At 46.2% G+C, this 25,389-nt stretch overlaps 1 protein-coding gene across 2 annotated transcripts in view; it reads left to right on the forward strand.

Moving 5' to 3' along the window:
- Positions 1-25,389, forward strand: part of NFIC (nuclear factor I C) — a 191,133-nt gene that overhangs the window by 84,703 nt on the left and 81,041 nt on the right. The gene's annotated exons all lie outside the window — the stretch shown is intronic.

Here is a 25,389-nt window from a genome sequence, read left to right on the forward strand (position 1 = left end):
AAATGTGGCACATAAAAAGGTCATAAAATGGGGCAAAACTCACTTAACAAATTTCTCACTTAGCATCAATTTCGGGCTCAATTGTGGTCATAAGTTGAGGACTGCCTATAGCTCAGATCATTGTAGAGAGGTTAAACTTGCAGTAAATATACTCATTTGAACTGTTTGAATCTCCTGATTTTCCTGGCACTTGACAGATGCGGAAGGAAACTTACTGATTCAGAGGATAGGGCACTAGGGCTACAGGTCATCCTCAGCTTACGATCACAGTTGAGCTCAAAATTTATGCTCGGTCACAAGTGGGGAAAACAGTCATGTTACATTTTTCAGAGCTGTTGTAACTTTGAACAGTCACTAAATAAAAGGTGGGAATTCAAGGACTGCCTGTATACTGGGGCAGTTCTGTAATGTTCTATGAGGCCTGGAAGAATGTAGTTGACATTGTGAAATGCAAGAGGTTTGGTTTCATGAGTCATGAGTCAAATCTACCCTGTTTCCCTGAAAATAAGACCTCCCCGGAGAATAAGCCCAATTGGGCTTTTGAGCGCATGTGCTAAAATAAGCCCTCCCTGAAAATAAGCCCTCCACGAAAATATTGCAACACAGCAGCAGCCATGAGGTGATCACGCTTGCTGCCTTCTGCACTTCAAAAATAATAAGACCTCCCCGAAAATAAGGCCAAGCGCTTATTTCAGGGGTCAAAAGAAAATAAGACCCTGACTTATTTTTGGGGAAACATGGTAAGTCTAGTCATCATCCTGTCATTATTAGCCATGAAAATTGGTAATGGAGTTTTTTGGTTCAGAGATAGTTTGCTGCTGAATAAGAAATTAAGAAACTAAGAAGAAGCGTATCCAGAGAAGATGGTTTTGTGTCCCTTTTCGGGGTCTCCCTGTGGTACCACATTGATCACTGGTTAAAAGCACCAGATGGGTTCAGTAGTCTAAGCCAGCAAGGTTCTTTTAATGGAAGACAGTGGCAATTAAGCCATGATTGTTACATAAAGAACTGTCATGTTTAGTGGTTGTGTCTCTTACTGAGTATGAAATACAGTTGCGGTCCTTTGCTTTCTATTCTGTCGGTGGCCTTCTACAGATAGTCCTCAAGTTACAAGCATTTGGGACCTTGCCAGGTTCTGACAAGCAAAGTCAATTTGGGGGTGGGGTAGGGGACGACCAGTTTCGCTTAACTGCCAAATGACTCACTTAATTGCAATGATTTGCTTAACAAGTGGGGCAAAAAAAGGTTGTAAAATCAGACATGGCTCATTTAACAACCACCTTGTTTAGCAACAGAAATTCTGCTCCCAACTGTGGTCGTAAATCAAGGACTACCTGTAAAAGGTGGAAAACTTTTCTGTCTGGGTGAATATCCCTTTTTGTAGCACCGTACTTGGGGCCTGATGGGACGCGGTGGCTCAGTGGCTAAGGCGCTGAGCTTGTTGATCAGAAAGGTCGGCAGTTTGGCGGTTCGAATACCTAGCGCTGCATAACAGAGTGAGCGCCCGTTACTTGTCCCAGCTTCTGCCAACCTAGCAGTTCGAAAGCACGTAAAAATGCGAGTTGAAAAATAGGGACCACCTTTGGTGGGAAGATAACAGTGTTCTGTGCGCCATTGACATTTAGTCATGCCAGCCATATGACCGCGAAGGACAGCGCTAGCTCTTTGGCTTTGAAACAGAGATGGACACTGCCCCCTAGAGTCAGGAACGACTACCACACATGTGCGAGGGGAACCTTTACCTTTACTTGGGGCCGATAGAGCTGAGGTAGCGCAGTGGTTAAATGCAGCACTGCAGGCTACTTCAGCTGACTGCAGTTCTGCAGTTCGGCTGTTCAAATCTCACCAGCTCAAGGTTGACTCAGCCTTCCATCCTTCCGAGGTGGGTAAAATGAGGATCTGGATTGTTGTTGGGGGCAATATGCTGACTCTGTAAACCGCTTAGAGAGGGCTGAAAGCCCTATGAAGCGGTATATAAGTCTAACTGCTATTGCTATTGCTATTGCTATCATAGTTTCTGGGGTATTTCGGGAACGGATATAATACAACATGCAACTCCAGCGAAGTGGTTTGTATGCATTACATAGTGTTTTGGATACACGCAGAAGCAATTGAACATACCTGCTTAGTTTCCTAAGAGAATGTTACTGTAGAATACTTTGTGCTGAGATTAGTTCTGTAGCAGTGGATAATTAATTGTGGGATTGGGTCTCTGAAGGTAAGAATATTTGAAAACTACTGGAATTATGTCAAGAATCAAATCCCTTTCAGTTGCCCTTATGCAAATTGGCTTCCTGAGACTCATCAAGGCCATAACTCAATTAAAACCAAGGTTTCTTGCAAAAAACATCTAAGTAGTGCAGATTTAAGGTTTTATAAGCCAGCTGCCCCCCCACCCTCACCCGGAGTTCATTAAAGTCTTCTAAATAAAAACAGGCATTTTACTTTAGAATGTGCAAATTGGTATAAAAGAAAGGGTACTCGGTCGCATTTCAGCGTAGAGCCTATAAAAATTAGGATTTTGCATTTGCTTTCATCAAGAACTCTTCTGCCTTGTTTACTGACATAGCAGGCGGTTGGACTCAAAGGCATCTAAGGTCCCTTCCAGGTCTATTGTTTTGTATTCTGTTGCATGGAGCAAACCAACATTTCAAGCCTTAATGAGGTTGTTTACCAGCTACAGGTGTTTGGGGTGGGGTGGGGTGCGCATTGGTGGTCAGAAATAGCAAGGGAGTGAATGGAGTATCATGGAGTGTCAAACCCCACCATTTCTGTCCATACATCATTTAAAAGGGGCAGGGTTTGCATTGTGATACTCCTTCTGCCACCCAGCTGAATTTAACTCTCCCAATGCCATTGGATAGAACACAATTTGTGTGGGGGGGGGGAAGAACCCCTCCATCTGACTTCGTTAGTAAGCATTATTATCAAAATCAACAAATCAAAGTAAGATAGACGTGTCCTCTGGTTGGATAATAAGGAGGGTGGCTTAATTTATGTTACCTCCAAGGTCTTAGGTTTGATCCCCAGATTTCTCCAGGTGAAAAGGAGTCAAGGAGAAGCCCCTTTGTATCCTGGAGAGTCAGAATGACTGAGCTGGAAGGGACCTTGGAGGTCTTCTAGTCCAACCCCCTGCTCAAGCAGCAAGCCTTGTATCATTTCAGACAGATATTTGTCCCAGTCATAAAGGAGAATATTGGAACCTCAGGATTGGCATGAGGGGTCCTTGGCGCTCTCTGGCCTTGCTTGTTTTCTTGCAGACGTTTCATTACCTAAACCAGCATTCGCTGGCTAGGGAATTCTGGGAGTTGAAGTCCAGACATCTTCAAGTAGCCAAGGTTGAGAAACACTGACCTAAACTATTCAACATCATCAGTGCTAGTGAGGAGTGTAGTTGGCTGTCAGTTTATATTCTGGTGGCTTGCCTATCTGCATTGGCTGGGTTGTTTACTGTTGGCTCTTTGGTTTCTTGACGGGGGTATTACAATACAATGCAATAGCAGAGTTGGAAGGGACCTTGGAGGTCTTCTAGTCCAACCCCCTGCCTAGGTAGGAAACCCTAAACCGTTCCAGACAAATGGCTATCCAACATCTTCTTAGAGACTTCCAGTGTTGGGGCATTGACAACTTCTGGAGGCAAGTTGTTCCACTGATTAATTGTTCTAACTGTCAGGAAATTTCTCCTCAGTTCTAAGTTGCTTCTCTCCTTGATTAGTTTCCACCCATTGCTTCTTGTTCTACCCTCAGATGCCTTGGAGAATAGTTTGACTCCCTCTTCTTTGTGGCAGCCCCTGAGATATTGGAAGACTGCCATCATGTCTCCCCTAGTCCTTCTTTTCATTAAACTAGACATACCCAGTTCCTGCAACCGCTCTTCATATGTTTTAGCCTCCAGTCCTCTAATCATCTCTGTTGCTGTTCTCTGCATACTTTCTAGAGTTTCAATGTCTTTTCTATATCCCGGTCGACCAAAACTGGACCATCTGATTGGGATGAAAGGACAAATAGTCTCACATTACAGGACGAAGCTGAGTGCTTCTAAGGCAGGAGTCTCCAAACTTGGTAACTTTAAGACTTGTGGACCAACTCCCAGAATTCAACTCTGGGAGTTGAAGTCCACAAGTCTTAGATTGAATTGAATTGAATTGAATTTTATTATTTGTATGCCGCCCTTCTCCGGGAGGGACTCAGGGCGGCGAACAACTCAAAAGGGGAAAAGGGGAACATAGAACAGAATACAAGTAATTAAAATAAGCAAGAATCACACAACCACACAAGTCGAGAGGGGAGGGGAACTCATCAACCCCAGGCCTGCTGGCAAAGCCAGGTTTTAACGGCTTTTCGGAAGGCCTGGAGAGAGGTGAGGGTCCGAATCCCTGCGGGGAGTTCGTTCCAGAGGGCCGGAGCTGCCACAGAGAAGGCCCTCCCCCGGGTAGTAGCCAGGTGGCATTGGCTAGTAGACGGAACCCGGAGGAGGCCAACCCTGTGTGATCTAATGGGTCTTTGGGAGGTAATTGGCAGCAGGCGGTCTCTCAAGTAGATGCTACCGTTAGAGACCTCTACTCTAGATTTACCTTCCTTATCCACCCTCCAACCTCCCGTTACTTTCCTCCCTCTTCTTCAAAAGTGCACTTCCTACAAAAAAATAATAATGTGCAATCCGTATTAGCAGTCATCAAAAATCATCTCGAAGCTGGTCTACAAAGGCATGCTTAGCTCTTTGTACACAAGGTTGGAAGCTCGAGGTGGCGGGGGGGGGGGCGAGAAAGCGAAGCCCTGTTGATCCACTGCTTTAAGGCACTGAAAGTATAAAAACTGCTTCACCCAGTGAACTCCCCAAACTTCCTCCAATAATTGGGCTGGGCTGCTCAATCCAGCATTCCTAATCTTCTCCTGCCAACCAAAATGCTGCCTGAGACTGATGGGCGTCGCTCTCTAGCCTATCTGGGGAGCCCGGAGGTTGGGAAAGTTTGACCTTGTGGTCGCTGTTGTGGTTGTTTGCAATGCCGCTTCCCTGCCTGCTTTCTCTTAAAAGGACATCACAGAAGTCTCTGCAACATCTGGAGGACAGAATGAAGGAGACCGCAGGATTTCCTTTTCTTGCTTCCCTCCCTACTTCACCCCCCCCCATCACTGGCACAACATCTGTAAAGGAAGAGGAGGAAAATCACTTTTGAAGGGAAGAAAAGGAGAGGAGGAAAATCTGCCTCTTTTCTGCTTTATTTTTATACAGCTGTTGGGAGGTCATTGGCTTGTTGGGGCCTTGCAAGCTTTCTCTCTTCAAGGCTGCCTCCTGACCTTGACCCCCTTGTGGGGGTCTGCAAGCAGCCTTGAAATCACCTGATCCCTCTAATTGGTAGTAAATAGGCAGCTGATAAGGTTTCTAGGAGCTGTCACTTTCTCTAGGCTGAGCAGAGTTGTGGCTGAGTTTTCTCTCCCTATTATTTAAGGTGGCTCCTTAGCATTATTTAAGGTAGGCTGTGGGAAGATTGCTGTGTGGCTCTGTGGTGGCAAACATTTTGAGGAAGCTTCTGTCTTTTAATTAAATTTGTTAGTCGCAAGTTGTAAAATGGAGCGAAACTCACTTAACCAACTTCTCACACAGCAACATAAATTTTGGGCTCGTAAGCTGAGGGCTACATGTACAACCATTCGCTTAGTGACGGTTCCAAATTTACAACAGCATTGAAAAATATAACTTGCGCTTATGACCGTCAGTATCTCCGTGAGATCAAAATCCAGGCACCTGACAAATGGCATCGTCAATGGAGGAAGCTTTGTGATTCACTTAACAACTGCAGTGATTCAGTGAACAGATTCGCTTCGCATGCGGCACTTAGCAATGGCTTGCTTTACAACTTTTCATGCCAAATTTGTTAAGTGAATCACGGCTGTTGTTAAATTAGTAACACAGTTACTAATCTGTTGACTTAAGTTGCAAAAGGTGATTTACAGGACCCCCGGAACACTGCAACCATCATAGCAATAGCAGTTAGATTTATATGCCACTTCATAGGGCTTTCAGCCCTCTCAAAGCGGTTTACAGAGTCAGCATATCGCCCCCACAGTCTGGGTCCTCATTTCACCCATCTCGGAAGGATGGAAGGCTGAGTCAACCTTGAGCCGGTGAGATTAGAACCACTGAACTGTAGATAACAGTCAGCTGAAGTGGCCTGCAGTACTGCATCCTAACCACTGCACCACCTCGGTCATAAATGTGAGTCAGTTGCAGTGGTGGGTTCCGGATCCCTTTCCAACCGGTATGGTTGGAATGGGCCCGGCGGTGTCCACATGGATGCATGCACACATCTTAGCGCCTCCGTGACACTCCAGCTGCTCAGCGGAGCGCAAGCACTGTACGCACTGTGCGCTGAAGCACCAAAGACTTAAAAGACCGGTAAGGAGCTCGGGCGGGCGGGCCCTCTGGAGCACCGTACCGGAACGGTATCCGGTGCTCCAGGCAGGCTCCGGTACGCCCGTACTGGGGCGTACCACCTACAACCCACCACTGGTCAGTTGTCAAGCATCTGAATGTAAATCACGTGACCATGTGGGATGCTGCAGGCATCATAAGTGCGAAAAATGGTCGTAAGTCAAACTTTTTCCAGTGCTGTTGTAACTTCGAACGGCCACTAAGCGAAGTGTTGTTAAGTCGAAGACGGCCTGAATTGTTTTGGAACTCTCCGGCTCTTTACCCGAGTGTAAAAATTGACACGGCTGGAATCATGGTTTTTCAGTCAGCTGTGAACCTTTTGCCTGATGCCTTTGCGGCGCTAACAATGCTGTGATGCTTTGTGGGAAGTTCTTTTGCAACGCGCTGTTCCAAAGCAATTTTGCTTTTAACCTCAAAGCAGAATCAATCAGCTACTTCTTCTTTTAAATAAATGCTGTGTACATTTGCTCTGTCCCCTGAAGGACTTCTGGGCATGGATGTCCACAGGGGAAAAGGCACAGGCAGGAGTGGTGGTGGTGAAATGATTAAATATGTGTTGCAATGTCAGGGTGCAAATCATGTGACTGGCTTACATGTGTGCAATGGCAAGATATAAGTGTGGGGGGGGGGGCGAGGCTCGCATTGCGATCCCCTGATGCACGTGTCATCCTTTTCGTGCCGTGGCTGTTCGTAGCAGAAGCCTGTGGTAGTGTACCAGTTTATTTTTACCACCTTTGTTTCTTTTTAAGTCGTGCCAGCCAGTCGGGCATCCCCAAGTCATTGTTATTCTTATAGACGTATAAAAGTCCCAACTGATGTGATGATGCACAGAGACTTAAAACTGGCAACACCTGTGAAAGGGAATATAAAGGTCCTAAAGGAATACATCTAGGAATAAGAAAAAATTATTTTCTAAAATAAGTTATTTGCTAAAATTTATTTTCTAAAATAAGTTACTTGCTAAAACATATGAAGGACGGTTGCAGGGACTGGGTATGTCTAGTTTAATAGAAAGAAGGACTAGGGGAGACATGATAGCAGTCTTCCAATATATCAGGGGTTGCCACAAAGAAGAGGGAGTCAAACTATTCTCCAAAGCACCTGAGGGTAGAACAAGAAGCAATGGGTGGAAACTAATCAAGTAGAGAAGCAACTTAGAACTGAGGAGAAATTTCCTGACAGTTAGAACAATGAATCAGTGGAACAGCTTGCCTCCAGAAGTTGTGAATGCCCCAATACTGGAAGTTTTAAAGAAGATGTTGGATAGCCATTTATCTGAGGTGGTGTAGTTTCCTGCCTAAGCAGGGGGTTGGACTAGAAGACCTTCAAGGTCCCTTCCAACTCTTATTCTATTTGTAAAAGCCAAATTTAGTCTGCAGCAAATCCTCGACTTACAACCATTTATGTAGCTACTGTTCAAAGTTACAACAGCACTGGGGGAAAAAACTTTCCTGACCAAGCCTCACATTTACGACCATTGCAGTATCCCTATAATCCCATGAATCAAAATTCAGGCCCCTGGCAATGGATTTACTATGGTTGCAACATCCCAGGATCATGTGTTAGCCATTTGCAACCTTCCCAGCCAGCTTTCAACATGTAAATTTAATCCGGGAATGCAGATTCACTTAACGATGAACGGATCCACTTCAGAAGTTGTGGGTGCTCCATCATTTGGAGGCTTTTAAGAAGAGACTGGGCAGCCGCTTGTCTGGAATGATTTAGGATCTGCTGCTTGAGCACGGGGTTGGATTAGAAGACCTCCAAGGTCCCTTCCAACTTCGTTATTCTGTGAACAAATATCTGACTTACTTCACAGCTGCAACGAGCCGCTTAACAACCATGGTAAAAAGATCATAAAATTATGTGTGACTCACTTAACAATGGGGACGCTGTGGCTCAGTGGCTAAGACGCTGAGCTTCTTGATCAGAAGGTCGGCAGTTCAGCGGTTGGAATCCCTAGCACTGCGTAACTCAGAGGTGGGTTCGGACTGGTTCGGCCGAATAGGTAGTAACTTGGTCTGCCATGCCCCCGAACTGGTTCTCTCGGTGGCGCCATAGACACCGCCATCTTGTTTTAGTACTGTGCATGCGTGTGTAGCATGCATCAAGCGCGCATGCAGCACGTCCCTAAGCAAACTGGCAGTAGCAGCAGCCGGAAACCACCTCTGGGGTAACCGAGTGAGCTCCCGTTACTTGTCCCAGCTTCTGCCAACCTGAAAGCATGTAAAAATGCAAGTACAAAAATACGAACCAACCTTGATGGGAAGATAACAGCGTTCCATGCTCCTTCGGCGTTTAGTCATGCAGGCCACATGACCACTGAGACATCTTTGGACAGCGCTAGCTCTTCAGCTTTGAAACAGAGATTAGCACCGCCCCCTAGAGCCGGGAACGACTAGCACATATGTGCGAGGGGAACCTTTACCATTACATTTAACATGCCTTGCTTAGAAATGGACATTCAGGTCATAAATTGAGGACTACCTGTATGTGGTTTTCTTTTACCATTGCTTCCTCCTGCACACCGTGAAATGATGCCTTCGTCGTGATCATGTATGGCCAGTAAGTATCAACACTGACTTGATGCCACGTTGTCACTCAGATCTGCTCTTTGCCTTCACACTGGGGGCTCTGCGGATATCGTAAACTTCCCCACAGCAACCAAAAGAGTTCGCTTTTTGCTGTCGTTGTCCCCCCCCCACTCAATGGGTGACATTGATTCATTGCTGACTGACCTTGGAGATAAGGGATAACCATTAGGAGTAGCAGGCCCTGAAGCCTAATCTTCCATGAATCTATTGCATGCCTCTTTAAAGCCAACTAAATGGGTGGGCATGTGCTGATTCCACTAAAAGTAAATTAAGACCATTTAGAGTGAGGATAATATTTAGGGGGCAGGATAACACAGCCAGCCCAGCTAATCAGGAATGAAACAAACCATCGGAGGGAACTTCCTTAAAAAAATGGAGTTGAGGGGCTTTGGAGCTGCTGAAGATTTTCAGTTTTGAGCATCCATATCTGTCTTATTAGCCTAAACTGCACCAAGGTTTCATTGCACCCAGTGGAGATAAACTTTTTGGATTTGGAGAAAGATGTCTGCCTTAGACCAGAGTTTCAATTAGAAGTGGAGGCTGGGAAAGTTTTGAGCCTCATGCTTGTTAGCAAGCGAACACCGAGCCCCCCCGGACTTATCACTGCAGGCAAATAACTCCACGGTTAGAGGGAGGCAGCTGGCAGCCTCGCCGTTGTTAAGATGCTGCTGCCGTTTGTCTCTGACATTATCAGTCTGGAGCAGTCGCAGCCTCTCCCCCCACCTCCCTGTGATAATGCCTTTTTTTTCTCCAGCGTCAGCAAAAAAAAATAATTCTTAGCCTATTCCTCCGCAACGGCCACGCTGCTGGAGCAGGCGCAAAGCCTATGCCAGACTGAAGCCTCGTTGCTGCTTAGCATCTCAATCAGGCACCACTCCTTCCTCACGGGGACTGTCTTTAAAAAAAAGAAGACATGGATGGGACCCCAGAAGGCCATTTAGTCAAGCCCTTGGTTTTTGATACGAGGGCAAGGCTGCCCCATCTGTGCCCAAGATCCCAGCTATAATCATCTCCCTAGCCCAGGGGTATCAAATTCAAGGCCTGTGGGCCAGTTCCAGACGCTGGGGTGCTTAGATCTGGCCCGTGGGGCCACCCTGGTAACAATGAAGGACTGGCCCGTGGTGCCTCTGCCAGCGAAAACGGGCTCCCCAGCTCCGTTTCTGGCTGCAATGGCCTCCCGCAACCCTCTGCCAGTGAAAATGGGCTTCCAAGCTCCGATTCCAGCTGTGACGGCCTCCCGCAACCCTCTGCCAGCAAAAACAGGCTCCCGAGCTCCGTTTCTGGCTGCAATGGCCTCCGGCAACCCTTTGCCAGCGAAAACGGGTTCCCGAGCTCCGTTTCCTGCTGCAATGGCCTCCCACAATCCTCTGCCAGTGAAAACGGGCTCCCGAGCTCCGTTTCCAGCTGCAACCGCCTTCCACAACCCCCCTACCAGTGAAAGCGGAACTTGGGAGGGCCGCGTGCTGGCAGAGCACTTGGGCTGCCACCTTTGCCCCCCGACATGAGTGACATTGTGCAGGCCACACCCACCCGCCCTCCCCGAGGTCAAACACAACCCTGATGCGGCCCTCAATGAAATCGAGTTTGACACACCTGCTCTAGCCCAAGCAGATAATAGCCGGTGTAAAGAATGTGGAAAATTTGAACATCCAATTCATCCTTCTCCCCCCCTTCCCCCCCCCCTGTCCTCCCTCAACTCTACCAGCATCCTCAGTATTTTGCACAGGACCTAAGCTGAGACTGCAGTGGGGGGAAGGGAGGAGGAGATGGTGGCGGTGTGTGTTTGGGGAGGGGGGGAGGAGGTTTCTCCCAGTTGCACAATAGGAGGTCAGTGCTGAAAGTCAAAACCATTGCAGCGTAATAGTAATCAATCTCTCGCCATCGATCAAATTGGATCTCGCCTGGGCTCAGCATTCTGGCAAGAAAATGTCCATCCGTGTTGGTGTGTGGGAGGAAAGGAGGAGATTGGGGGGGGGGGGTATTTTTTTTTTTTTGCAGCTGGGGTGGCGGGGTGGGCAGGCCAAACATGATTGGAAAAGTTGCTGAATCGGCAGAGAAGCTGGGACTCTCGTCTTCGGCTGGATGGCTGGCTGGAGAAGAGATAGCTAGAGAGAAAAGTAGTGGGGAGATTGGTTTCCCAGAGGATTCCATTGAAAGGATGGGGGCAAACTGGGTATGTGAAGCAGCCTCCTTCCATTGGGCCCCAAACTGGACCCTTTTGAGGGAGGGGAGTGGGGGAGGCGGGTGTTCTTCAGATCTTCCCAGCCTGTAAATTGGGGGCTGATCTTAGATGGTGTCATGACCATTGTCCTTTTTTATACTGGGGTCAGCAGCATCCCGAGACAGACCAGTATTTTCAGCTGGAGAATTCTGGGCAACTCATCTTAAAGTTGCTAATCTTGTGAAACCTCAGGCTAGACTTTGGCATTATGTTCACGAAAATTTAGTCCAACTGTTCCCTGGGCCAAGAAATTCCCTAGTGGCCTTTGGCCAATTAGTCTTTTTTTTTTTTTACCTGATCTACTCCACGGAATTGTTGGATGGATAAAATTGTGATTGCCAACCACAGGTACTTTCAATTTATGGTATTCTGTTAAAAGAAAGAAGGATTATAAATAAGGTTCTATTTCTCACACTACGGTGCAAATGCCAAAAAGAGTTACCATGCCACTTAGGCAACAAGCTGTCCTTGTTTAATGACTGCAACCGTTGGCAGTTAACGACTGGGGAAAAAGTAACTTTAGGACTAATCCTCACATTTACAACCTCCACAGGTCTGTAAAGCAAAAGAAAGCTGAAATAAAAAAATCATAAGCACAGGGGTGGTTTCACTTAAGCGACTGCTTTATATAATAACCGAGTTGCCAATGCCAGTTGGGGTTGTTAAATGAGGATTACCTGCATGTTAACTTAGGGATGAATATGGTATGGTCCTCTACTTATTAAGAAGCCACAATTCTAACTGGGTCTAACCAGTTCAGCCAATGGTGAAAGACAATAGATGTTGCAAACCAACAAATTTTGAAGAGCTAGATATGTTGGGAGGGGGTATGTGCGTGTCTATACTCTTGCTGCCATATTACCTGTATACAGGTAGCCCTCAAGATAGAATCATAATTGAGCCCAAAATTTCTGTTGCTAAGTGAGGCAGTTGTTAAGTGGGGTTTTCCACCTTTTACAACCTTTCTTGCCACAGTGGTTAAGTGAATCTGGCTTGTCTTGTCAGAAGGTCGCACAAGATGATCACATGACTCCAGGACACCGTACCTGTCGACAAGCACCTGGAGTTTGATCACATGACCATGGGCATGCTACAACAGTCGTAAGTGTGAAAAACAGTCATAAGTCACTTTTTCCATTGCCGTTGTAACCACACACACACACACACACACACACACACACGGGCTTGTTTGGCGTCCATTCATAGAAAAGTACACCTGTATAACCTTGGATGGAAAGATGACACCTGTGCATGAAGATTAGGTGTTAGAATCAATGTGAAAACTACAAGGATGGTTTGTTAAGTCTGCTTAGGAATGTGTGCTTGGGAGAATTCTGATTGAAAAGGTGCAAAAGGTGTCAATGAGCAAAATTTGGGAGGTGCAGCATGTTTTTATGCCAAGCAGAATGTGGGCAGAACTGATTTGGCTCTTCCGTAGGTCATTGAGAAATAATCTTGAGTCCAAGAAAGAACTTTTTGTTGATTTAGGAGTGAAGGGGGGGGGGAACCTTTGCATGATGGAATGTTTTGATAGAATTCCTGAATGTGTTAAGAGAATATGTGATGGTAATAAAGCATGTGTGAGAATAAATAGAAATGCTTAGCACATGGTTTAACGTATTTGTGGATGAAAGCATAAGAATGCTTGTGGTGTAATATTAGAGGAATGTTGGTTGAGGAGATGGACGTGCGTGCTCTTTTCTGCGCAGAGAACATTCAGTAATTGGTTGAGAACCTGAATGATTTGCAGTGAATGTTAGAAAGATCATGTAATGCAACAGAGAGCTTGGATCAGAAAACCAATGTCCTTCTGGAAAGGGAAAATGGAATTAACAATCACTAGTTCTACATAGACGGTGAAAAACAGGACAAGTAGATGAATGTGTGTACCTTGATATAAAGATAAAGGTTCCCCTCGCACATATGTGCTAGTCGTTCCCGACTCTAGGGGGCGCTCTCATCTCCGTTTCAAAGCCGAAGAGCCAGCGCTGTCAGAAAATGTCTCCGTGGTCATGTGGCTAACATGACTAAATGCCGATGGCGCATGGAACACTGTTCCCTTCCCACCAAAGGTGGTTCCTATTTTCCACTTGCATTTTTATCTGCTTTCGAACTGCTAGGTTGGCAGAAGCTGGGACAAGTAATGGGAGCTCACTCCGTTATGCGGTGCTAGGGATTCGAACCGCCAAACTGCTGACCTTTCTGATCGACAAGCTCTGCGTCTTAGCCACTGAGCCACCACATCCCTTTTTTTAACCTTTATATAATGTTTACTAAAGAGGATACAATAGAAACATTTTGAAATGTAAAACTGTTGAAGAAAAGTAGGAACTGTGGCCTATGATGAGGGATGAATGAATATTGAGAGAAACAAAAAAATAATAATATGTGTTTTCCTGCCTACTTTTTACATGGAAAGGAGAGTTGGATCTGTCAACGCAAACAGAATTTGAACAGAGGCCATGGGATATTTAAGAACTGTTTATGGAACATAAAATATAGGGTTAAGAATGAAGGAGTGCTAAATGAATGAATATGGTGTGTTGATGTGATTTGGTCACGTAGAAAGAATAAAGGTGGTCCCCCCCCCCCCCTTCTGTTCAGTAACGTCTGATTCTCAGAGATTCTCTGGACAAATCCCTGCAGTTTTCTTTGGCAAGGCTTTTGAAAAGTGGTTTGCCATTGCCACTTTCCTAGGGTTGAGAGAGAGTGATTGGTCCAAGGTTACCCAGCTGGCTTTGTGCCTAAGCCAGGGCACATATAGACTGGGTGAAACCAGGCTTAATAGCAGTAACTGTGAGAGAGATCTTGGAGTTTTAGTGGATAACCAATTAAATATGAGTTAGCAGCATGCAGTGGCAGCCAACACAATCCTAAATTGCATGAACAGAGGGATACGATCAAGATCAAGTGAGGTAGTAATACCACTCTATAAAGCCTTAGTAAGACCACACCTAGAATACTGCATCCAGTTTTGGTCACCGCATTATAAAAAAGATGTTGAGACTCTAAAAAAAAGTGCAGAGAAGAGCAACCAGGATGATTAGGGGACTGGAGACTAAAACATATGAAGAATGGTTGCAGGAAGTGGGCATGGCTAGTCTAGTGAAGAGAAGGACCAGGGGAGAGAGGATAGCAGTGTTCCAATATTTGAGGGACTGCCACAGAGAGGAAGGGGTCAAGCTATTTTCCAAAGCACCCAAAGTCCAGACAAGGAATAATGGATGGAAACTGATCAAGGAGAGATTCAACCTAGAAATAAGGAGAAATTTTCTGACAGTAAGAACAATCAACCAATGGAACAGAAGTTGCCTTTGGAAGTTGTGGGGGCTTCATCATTGGAAGCTTTCGACAAGACATTGAACTGCTATTTGTCAGAAATGGTGTAGGGTCTCCTGCTTGGGCAGGGGGTTAGACTAGATGACCTACAGGTCCCTTCCAATTCTGTTAATCTGTAATCTGTAAGGACTAGAATTCATGGTCTCCCGGTTTCTAGCCTGATGCCTTAACCACTACACCAGACTGACTTTCTTAGAAAGAACAATTTGAGGTTCAAATTGCAAATCAAATATATGAAGAAAGGGTGAATGGATTGAAAAAAATGGAATCACCAGAATGTCAGGGTTGAGTAGCAGTAATGAGATCCTCAAAAAGAGAGGATTTGGAGTTTCAGTACACAAGAGCAGTGCATGAAGTGGAACACGGATCTGGTGGTTTCACACAGACACAACAGTATGAATGGTGGCGCAAATGATGTTGGTCTAAAGCGATATTCACTTTTCTCAAGCCTTCACTTCCTTTAGCTTACTGTTTCTTACTTCTTTCCGGCACCTTGCATTATGTTGCTTAACCTGAAATGAAAAAGTGTGATGAGTAATGTACCTATGTATGTATATAGGCATACCTAAAAAGAAATCCCTGCAAACATTTTCCTCTGCAAAAATAGCTCCCAAAATGACAAGCAGCTGCAGGAATGAGATGGGGAAATGGGCTTCTAGAAATTTTGCCCTCTGGACGCTGAAGTAGGGTCTCCCATCTCTATAAACAATGTGGAAAGGCCAAACATTTTAGATATTGTGGCAAAACTTGTACTTGTTCAGGAAATATAACTTTGATGTCAAGAGTCATGGTTGGGAGAGCAGGTAAGGAAGGTGTAAAGGTAAAGGTTCCCCTCGCACATATGTGCTAGTCGTTCCCGACTCTAGGGGGCGATGCTCATTTCTGTTTCAAAGCCGAAGAGCCAGTGTTGTCCGAAGACGTCTCCATGGTCATGTGGCCGGCATGACTAAACGTCGAAGGCGCACAAAACACTGTTACCTTTCCACCAAAGGTGGTCCCTATTTTTTTACTTGCATTTTTTTACATGCTTTTGAACTGCTTGGTTGGCCGCAGCTGGGTCAAGTAATGGGCACTCGCTCCGTTATGCAGCGCTAGGGGTTCGAACTGCTGAACTGCCGACCTTCTGATCAACAAGCTCAGCATCTTAGCTACTGAGCCATCGCATCCCACTAGTGTGTACCCCTCTGTATACACTAGTGTGTACAGGAAGGTGTACAGGTTCCTTTTCAGGTGCACAAGTATTGTAAGAAATTAGTAGGTGCAACCAAACCACTAGGTCAGCCTTAACTCAACATACGTAAGACTTTGGTGCAGAGTTTCTCAATCAAGGCAACTCTGAGATGGATGGACTTCCACTCCCAGAATTCTCCAACCACCATGGCTGCCTGGGAAATTGTGGGAGTGGAAGCTTACCCATCTCATGAGTTGCTATGGTTGAGAAAAACTCAGCTTTGGAGAATTGCCACCTATTGTATATCATTCTCCTGCTCTTCCAATTGGCAAGAGGTCTACTCCTCCATCCCATTCCCACCCCCGGAAAGATGAAAAGCAAACAGATGGCCACAATCTGCCAATTTCTGTATATATGCCAGGCTTTGCGTCTGTGCCATCTTCTCGTGCCAAGCTCATGGGCAGCCCACTCTTCCCCAGTGGAGGGAGGTGCCCAGTGCCAATATAGTTGGGTTTTGGGGGCTTTGCAGTCTCTTGAGCTCAGCGGGCAGGCGAGAAAGCTATCCATTCCTTTGCTTACATTGGAGGCAAGGTGGGAACGGGAGGCTGATTGTCTCAGCTCTACGGCCTTTGGCTAGTGAGAATTCGGCTGTGGTTTCTTGAGGAGTCTTTAACGTTCCAGGTTTTAGGCACTTTCCTAGTTCTCCGAGAAACTTTTGTTGTCAAATGACCATAAGATTACATCCAGTTTCTCTGGCTCCCTGAGATGTTTGTAGTCATAAAAGCTCATTTGGCACCTGAATTGTCATCTCGGAGTACAGCATGTCCATCACACCCAACAAGTTATCATGTCTTTTCAAGTTCTTGAAAACTCCCCAACATTGTTTTATCCCACGATGATTCTCTCTGCTCTCAATAGGCCCATTTTGAGCTTTATTTGAAAAGACAGGCCAGGAATGTCTTACGCAAGTGGAAAATTTCTACTAAATTTCACATGTTGTAATTTGTTCAGATTTCCTCTGGATGTGTAGGGTGGGTTGTTGGTTTTTTCGGCTTAAAAAAAAAAATGACTGCCAGAGTTGCTCCTTGAAATTTGTTAGAAGCAATCTAGAGATTCGTTCCTCAAAGCATCTGCTGGGCGAAAACACCTAAATTTTGTTGAAAACAATAAATCAATGAGGATGCCTAAGATGTAAAAAAATAATTTTGAATTATTGATTTTATTAATTAGATTTATATTCTACTTTCCTTCAGGAGGTTAATGCAGGAGCTTAATTTGGGTACTTAATGTAGAGTCATTTTTCCCTACAACAACCGTACCCTTGAGATAGGTTACGATGAGAGAAAGTGATTATTTAAACCAATAAGTGAGCTTCCAGGGCTAAGAGTGGACTTGAGTGTCTTCCTGATCATAATCCAACAGCTTAACCACCGTGCCTCAGTGGCTCTTCAGTAGCGGAAGTGCTTTGGATCTACTTCGGGATGCTATCCAATATCCGCCTTTGCTTCAAGATGTGTCAGAGAGACGTCTAAAAATGGTCCATTAGACATTTGGACATTTTATTAAGATTTATAGGCCGCCCTTCTCCCTGAGGGGACTCAGGGCGGCTTACAATCACAGGGAAAGGGGTGCAATACCAAAAGACAAACAGTGAGTGAGCAAAATAAAATAATAAAACACAACTTGCATTCAACAGTCAACACTCGGGCGGGTAAATTAAGAACCTATCCCCAGGCCTGCTGGGAGAGCCAGATCTTAAGGGCCGTGCGGAAGGTCTGGATGGTGGTGAGGGTACGAATCTCAACGGGGAGATCGTTCCACAGGGTCGGAGCTGCAACAGAAAAGGCTCTCCTCCGTGTAGTCGCCAGTCGACATTGACTGGCAGATGGGATCCGGAGGAAGCCCAGTCTGTGCGATCTAATCGGTCGAAGGGAGGTAATCGGCAGAAGGCGGTCTCTCAAGTACCCAGATCCACTACCATGGAGTGCTTTAAAGGTGGTCATCAATACCCTGAAGCGCACCCGGAGATCGACAGGTAGCCAGTGCAGCTCGCGGAGGATGGGTGTAATGTGGGCGAACCGCGGTGCGCCCACTATCACTCGCGCGGCTGCATTCTGGACTAACTGCAGTCGCCGGATGCACTTCAAGGGCAACCCCATGTAGAGCCCATTGCAGTATTCCAGCCTAGAGATCACAAGGGCTCGAGTGACTGTTGCGAATGCTGGCTGGGGAATTCTGGGAGTTGAAGTCCGGACATCTTCAAGTTGCCAAGGTTGAGAAACACTGCATTAGAGGATGGGCCTTCTGTGACCAGAGGCCCCAAAAATAAAAATGGAGAAACGTTGATTTGTATAAATTAACATATTTATTAAAGCTCATCTATAAATTCAAGTACTGATGCCGATGCAATTAGGATAACTGTGTCTTGACTCTAAAAAAAATCCAGATAACTACAGGTAGTCAAGTTACAGCCATTTCTTCAGCTATTTGTTGGAAGTTTTGGTGGTGCCAAATGAATGGTAGTTTTGCTTAGTCTCTAGAGTTATGACGTTTTGACAGCTCCCTTGGCCACATGGTCAAGGCCAACGGGGGCAACAAGGTCAGCGAGCACAAGGTGGCCAGACCAGAAGTGGGAGAGTGCAAGGCCAGCGGTTGGGGAGGGGAGAGAGAGGAAGGGTGGGGGGGAGTGAAATAGGAAGCAATCCCTTACCTTGTCAAGGCTCAGGGCTGGAAGGGATCAAGCCAGGAATGACTTGGATCGGGATGGGTCTTTGGTTAATGACCAGTGGATTTGGTTAACGACCATAAGGATTTCCATCGCTAAGTGATGCAGTCACGTGACATCATACTTGACGTCCAAATAACTTAACAATGGAAGTTCTGATCCCAATTGCCATTATAACTCGAGGACGTCTGTACTACATCGGAGCAAAGATTGATAGAATATGTACCACCAAGTCACTGTTGACTCTTAGCAACCACAGAGGTGGATTTTCTCCAGGGTAATCTGTCTTCAGTCCTTCCAACAGTTTCCCCCATTGTTACTATAGCAATAGCACTATACCGCTTTACACCCCTCTCTAAGCGGTTTGCAGAGACAGCATATTTCCGCCAACAATTTTGGGTCCTCATTTTACTCACCTCAGAAGGATGGAAGGCTGAGTCAAGCTTGAGCCTGGTGAGATTTGAACTGCCAAATTACAGGCAGCCGGCAGTCAGCAGAAGTAGCCTGCAGTACTGCACTCTAACCACTGCGCCACCATGGCTCAATATAACCAAGTCCATTCACCTTGCTGCTAGTCATCCACTTTTCTTTCCTTCCACCTTTTCCCAACATTATGGACTCCTCCAGAGAGCTAGGTTTTTGCACAATGTGTTCCAAGTTGGGTAATTAGGGCCTCCAAGGTGGCGCAGTGGTTAAATGCAGCACTGCAGGCTACTTCAGCTGACTGCACTTCTGCAGTTCGGCTGTTCAAATCTCACCGGCTCAAGGTTGACTCAGCCTTCCATCCTTCCGAGGTGGGTAAAATGAGGACCCGGATTGTTGTTGGGGGCAATATGCTGACTCTGTAAACCGCTTAGAGAGGGCTGAAAGCCCTATGAAGCGGTATATAAGTCTAACTGCTATTGCTATTGCTGATAGGAGCAAAGATATGTCACCAATTATCTTTGTTTTCGACGAGTTGGCATCCAGAACCTTGCAGCCCTGATCTTGTAGTCCTTGATGAAATCAATGGCCAACATAATGTCCCGTCCCGTCCTGTCCCGTCCTGTCCTGTGTCCCCCCCGTTCCCCCCCCCCCCGGCTGGTGGCAGGTCTGTTCCTGCCCTGGCCATTAAAGTTTCCTGCTTTTCCCTCTGCTTTTTCCCTCTGATCAGGTGGATTGGGTTCCTGAAAACCATTTTTCTGCATTTGGATATATCTGGTCATCCTATATTAGACAAAAAAAGAAAAAGAACTATCACTGCAGGGAAGGGTAGAATAAGGGCAATCAGCTATTTGGGGCCACGTACGCTGCTTCTCTCTGAGCTTTGATTTTAGCCAAAGCCACAGACTGCAATCTTAAGCTGATTACTTATTTATTGTGGTGGGCTACTGGGTGAGAAAGTAGTGACCACAAGGCTCCAGAACATTTGTATTTCTCTGTGCATGTGGGAGTTTTGCTGCATTGCTGCTTTTCCACTGAAGCCTTACAGGATGGGAGTTGACCCCTTTAGACAATACCCGGTCATAATTTGGCTTCAGTTGGTGATTCCTCTAAACCTCGTAAAGGTTGCTGCGGGCGTTCAGAATATTTATATTTTAAATGCTGATGATGAAGGCGAACATTTGAAAAACCGTGCTCGGATTTGGGTGCCAGATTACAAGGAGAATGTGGATGCAGTAGGATTAGATCCAGGATGAGGGAGATCAGGATACCGAGTTTATTGTATGCCTGGCAACCCCATCGCAGGGAGAGGAAAGCATGGGGCCCTTGGACAGTTAGAGAAAACGTGATCGTTCTCTTCCACTCCCCGAAGAGTTGTAGGAAGAAGAGAGAGCTGTTCTGACCGAGGCTTCCCAAGAGCATGAAGCAAACTCCTTGTCCCGACAAAAAACCCTTTTATTAATTTACTGTGAATCCTGCTCATTCACATCCAGCAAAGTCTTTCAAGGGAAGATTTACAGTCACAGACCTTATCTGGTTTGGAGAGCTGACAGATCGATAGCTGCAAAACTTGGCAAGGAGTCTTGGAGAGTGACGAACCAATTAAGCGAACTAATTGTTTCCTGCAAACTCCACTCCCTTTCACCCCTCTTTTATTTCCTCTGGGAGGGCCATTCCTCGCCACCTGTGGTTTTACTCCCAAGTCCACCCCTGTTCTTTAGCTGTTCCCTTTGTCTGGCAACTCTGTGCATGCGCATACTAGGAACAGGCTCCAGCTGTTTGTCTGCCTCACTGATGTCTGACTCTGTAGGCAGCTGATAACTGGCATATGGCTCTGTCCCCCTCTCTGCTTCCGACACAGAGCCCTCATCAGAGCCTTCCCCAGACTCCAGGACTGGCCCATATTCCTCCCCAACCTCCTCACCGTACGAATCTGCTGCCAGCTCCACTGGAAGCTGGCGGGCTACAACAGGAGCAGACTTACTCTCTTGAAATTCAGCGGGACTGGAACAAATGGGTGAAGATTTTGGGGATCTGGGTTGTACTTAAATTTAAGGGGGGGAATCTTTCTAGTAATGCAAGGCCTTTTGGTGATACAGTTAAACTGGGATTCTACACTGGGGATAGGGAAGTGAAGCCTGCGTAGCTGTCTATCACAGAAAGAGTATAATAGCTTCCAGTCTTGCCGCCCCGAGCTATGAGCTTCTCTGGAACTTTGGTCTAATTATGTGATCAACATAATGCTATGTGTTGGGTTACTATTACAGTACAAGTGAATCCACCTCCTCTGAGTCAGTGGAAGAGGAAGCTCTTGAGTGTCCCAGAACTTGTCCAAAATAGGAGAAATGTGTCTGGACCCCAGGCAGCATGTGGTTTCCAGCAGCCTCTGAAGTGTTTGTAAGCAACTTAGGAAGAAGGCAAATCGCTTGTCCCATTCTTTGATATGTGGAGGCAGACTGCCTTGGCTTATGAGGATCTACTTGATGAAATTACGTATTTGTTTATTTACTGCATATTTATACTGCCCAGTATTCTTCTGGGTTCATAAAACATCATGGGATAAAGCCAAGAGAAAGTACAAAAATCTGAAAGCTCCCCACGAGTCATGGCAAGGAGACATGCTTCCATCTGGCACTGAACAAACAGCAAAATCATTTAGGTACAGTAGGGGGCTGCAGAAGGCAGTAGGGAAAGGGTTATGGGTACAGGGGTACCTGCAGGGGCATCGAAAAGTCTAGGTCGTGGCCACAACCTCGCTGTTGAAACCATGCTCCCTTTTTACATTTTCAGCGGCTGCCATATTCATCCCTCCAGATTCTTTTCCCTCTCTAACTGCCTTCTGTTACATTGTGGGGATCCCTCAAGTATGGCCGAGATGGTGACCCTGGATTTGGTTAAGTCAATAGAGGAGGAACTGGCTTTCAGAGAGCCTGCTTCCAAGCCCCTAAACCCTGCAAGTGTTTAAAGTCAGTATTCCAGATTACAAGGGTCCAGACTTAAACGAATGCCTGGGGCATTGACATATGGATTAATCACAGTTAACAGTCTAATAATCTAATCCAATCTCATTTTGGATTAATGGAGTTTGCAGATCATTCCAAAGGCAGATAGTAATCTGTTGCAGTTAATATCTGTCGAGAGAGTTATTTGTGAATTCTCTGTCTGATCCTTTCCTTTCCCTTCCTTTCCTCTTTTGTTCCCTTCTGTCTTCCTTCTTCATTTTCTTTCCTCTTTCGTTCCCTTCTGTCTTCCTTCTTCCTTTTCTTTCCTCTTTCGTTCCCTTCTGTCTTCCTTCTTCCTTTTCTTTCCTCTTTCGCTCCCTTCTGTCTTCCTTCTTCCTTTCCTTTCCTTCCCTCTTTTGTTCCCTTCTGTCTTCCTTCTTCCTTTCCTTTCCTCTTTCGTTCCCTTCTGTCTTCCTTCTTCCTTTTCTTTCCTCTTTCGCTCCCTTCTGTCTTCCTTCTTCCTTTCCTTTCCTTCCCTCTTTTGTTCCCTTCTGTCTTCCTTCTTTTCCTTCCCTTTCCTTCCTTTCCTTCCCTCTTTTGTTCCCTTCTGTCTTCCTTCTTCCTTTCTTCTTTCGTTCCCTTCTGTCTTCCTTCTTCCTTTTCTTTCCTCTTTCGTTCCCTTCTGTCTTCCTTCTTCCTTTCCCTTCCTTTCCTCTTTCGTTCCCTTCTGTCTTCCTTCTTCCTTTTCTTTCCTCTTTCGCTCCCTTCTGTCTTCTTTCTTCCTTTCCCTTCCTTTCCTCTTTTGTTCCCTTCTGTCTTCCTTCTTCATTTTCTTTCCTCTTTCGTTCCCTTCTGTCTTCCTTCTTCCTTTTCTTTCCTCTTTCGTTCCCTTCTGTCTTCCTTCTTCCTTTTCTTTCCTCTTTCGCTCCCTTCTGTCTTCCTTCTTCCTTTCCTTTCCTTCCCTCTTTTGTTCCCTTCTGTCTTCCTTCTTCCTTTCCTTTCCTCTTTCGCTCCCTTCTGTCTTCCTTCTTCCTTTCCTTTCCTTCCCTCTTTTGTTCCCTTCTGTCTTCCTTCTTTTCCTTCCCTTTCCTTCCTTTCCTTCCCTCTTTTGTTCCCTTCTGTCTTCCTTCTTCCTTTCCTCTTTCGTTCCCTTCTGTCTTCCTTCTTCCTTTTCTTTCCTCTTTCGTTCCCTTCTGTCTTCCTTCTTCCTTTTCTTTCCTCTTTCGCTCCCTTGTCTTCCTTCTTCCTTTCCTTTCGTTCCCTTCTGTCTTCCTTTTCCCTTCCCTTCCCTTTTTTGTTCCCTTCTGTCTTCCTTCTTCCTTCCCTTCCCTTTCTTTTCCCTTTCCTTTCCTAGCCTTCCCCTCCCCTCCCTCTCTCTCTCTTCTTGGAGCAAGTAGGACTTTCCTTGTGGCAGGGATTTCCTTCCATTAGGGCACCAATAACACTTTTGTCATTTTCTTTTAAAAGGATGGAAGAAAATGCCTTCCTTTTCAGACTTGGGCCTTTGTAACTTCATAAGCTTCAATCGTAATTCTTTTTACGACAACAGATAAAAACACAACGAAAATAATAATAATAGTAACCGTAGCTTTTCTGATGCTCAGTTGAGCATGTTTTTAATGCCGGGAGCGGGCGCTGAGGATTCTTTAGCATTTCCTTGGCTACATTCTCTCTAGGGAAGCTTGGCAAGGAGTTTCTGATGCCCAATTTGTAGGCTAGGGGGGCTCTTTGCCAACCATGGGTCTGAGCATGCAGACAGCTGTGGGCAATGACCTTTGGCAAGCCAAGGCCTGGAGCAAGGGGCCGCTCTGTCACTGGGAGACCCATGGCTTCCAGGTTGTGTGGGAGGGAATGCCGCTCAGCTGCTCCCTCGCTCTTTGTGGCTGTTGAATTAAAGATGAAAATGGGAAATCTGGCACGCACCTGTTCCCCCTCCCCTGCTCCTTCCCGCTTTGGCAAACTCCTTGCCCTCTAATGGGTTTGCAGTTACCCGGTTGGCAGCAGGCCTGCCTTCATTCAGTGCCACGATGGCGGCAGCTGCCGGTGCTTCCCCTCCCTTCCCCTCCCCAACCCTTCTCTCGCACCGAGTTTCTCTGCCAGGAACTCCATTAGAATCGCTCGGCCTATTTTGGCAGACAGAAGGAGGCCAGCAATGATTGTCTCCGGGGACACCCGCTTTCCAAACTTGCCAGCTGTGGGGGTTTGTGGAGGTGGGGGCCCCGGGGAAGGGATCGACACTTGGGAAGGGCTCCGGGAGCGGAAAAGGCTGAGGCTGGATGCACAGAGGGATTCCCCAGGTAGATCCAAAGGGGACACAAGAACCCTTTTATTTTCTGGATGAGAGGAATGGCTATTTGTGCTCAGCTTCCTGTTCCTTCCAAGAGTTGACCCAAAAGATGTTGAACAATGCTGGCCTCCTTTGGAGAAGATTTATAATCTTTTTTTTTTCCCCAAAGTTTTTTTTATTATTTTTTTTAATGCAACTTTACACATATTATAGAAAAAAGTGTTGACTGGATCAGGAAAGATTTATAATCTTTAAACACTCTCTCATTAGGGGGGGGGGGTTGAACTAATCTCTCATGCACAGCCTGGTCATCCTGGCAAGGTTGTTGTGGGATCAATGCAGTGGTGGGTTCCAGATCCCAGGCCCGATGTCGGCCACATGGATGTACGCATGTGTTGTAGCTGCAAACGACGCTTCCGCAAGCCTCTGCGACGCTCCAGCTGCTCAGTGGAGCATTGCGCTGGCGCTGTACATGCCATGTGCGGAAGTGCCAAAAGCTTTAATACATGGTAAGAACCTCAAGCGGGCGGGTGGGCCTTCTGGAGCACCGTACCGGAACGGTATCCGGTGCTTCGGGCAGGCTCTGGTATGCCCATACCAGGGCGTATTGCCTGCAACCCACCACTGGATCAATGAGAAAAAGGGTGTCATGTAAATCACCCTGTGTACCTCCCTTCCTCCCCCCCCCTCTTTCTCTGTCTGTCTGTCTGTCTCTCTCTCACACACACATATACACTAACATATACACAGAGACAGTCAATCTCCAGATGTTTGGGGATAACAGTACCTGAGACTCCTCGGTCACCATCACAAATTTTCACAATTATTTTTTTTAGTTGACAAATTACAATTGTGTTGTAACTTATACTTAGAGCCGAGGTGGCGCAGTGGTTAAATGCAGCACTGCAGGCTACTCCAGCTGACTGCAGTTCTGCAGTTCGGCTGTTCAAATCTCACCGGCTCAGGGTTGACTCAGCCTTCCATCCTTCCGAGGTGGGTAAAATGAGGACCCGGATTGTTGTTGGGGGCGATATGCTGACTCTGTAAACCGCTTAGAGAGGGCTGAAAGCCCTATGAAGCGGTATATAAGTCTAACTGCTATTGCTATTGCTATTGTTTATGACTCCCTTCGAATCCATTAATTTTTGTTGGCCCCTAGGAATATTTTCCAAAATAGGTGACTTCCAGACATGTTGATTTCAACTCCCAAAATTCTTATCAATGGCCAGACTGTCTGTAGAATTCTGGGAATTG

Source organism: Thamnophis sirtalis, unplaced genomic scaffold, assembly GCF_051295495.1.
Source record: "Thamnophis sirtalis isolate CommonGarterSnake01/CBP01778 unplaced genomic scaffold, rThaSir2_p1.2 scaffold_1, whole genome shotgun sequence".
NCBI classification, from domain to species: Eukaryota; Metazoa; Chordata; class Lepidosauria; order Squamata; family Natricidae; genus Thamnophis; species Thamnophis sirtalis.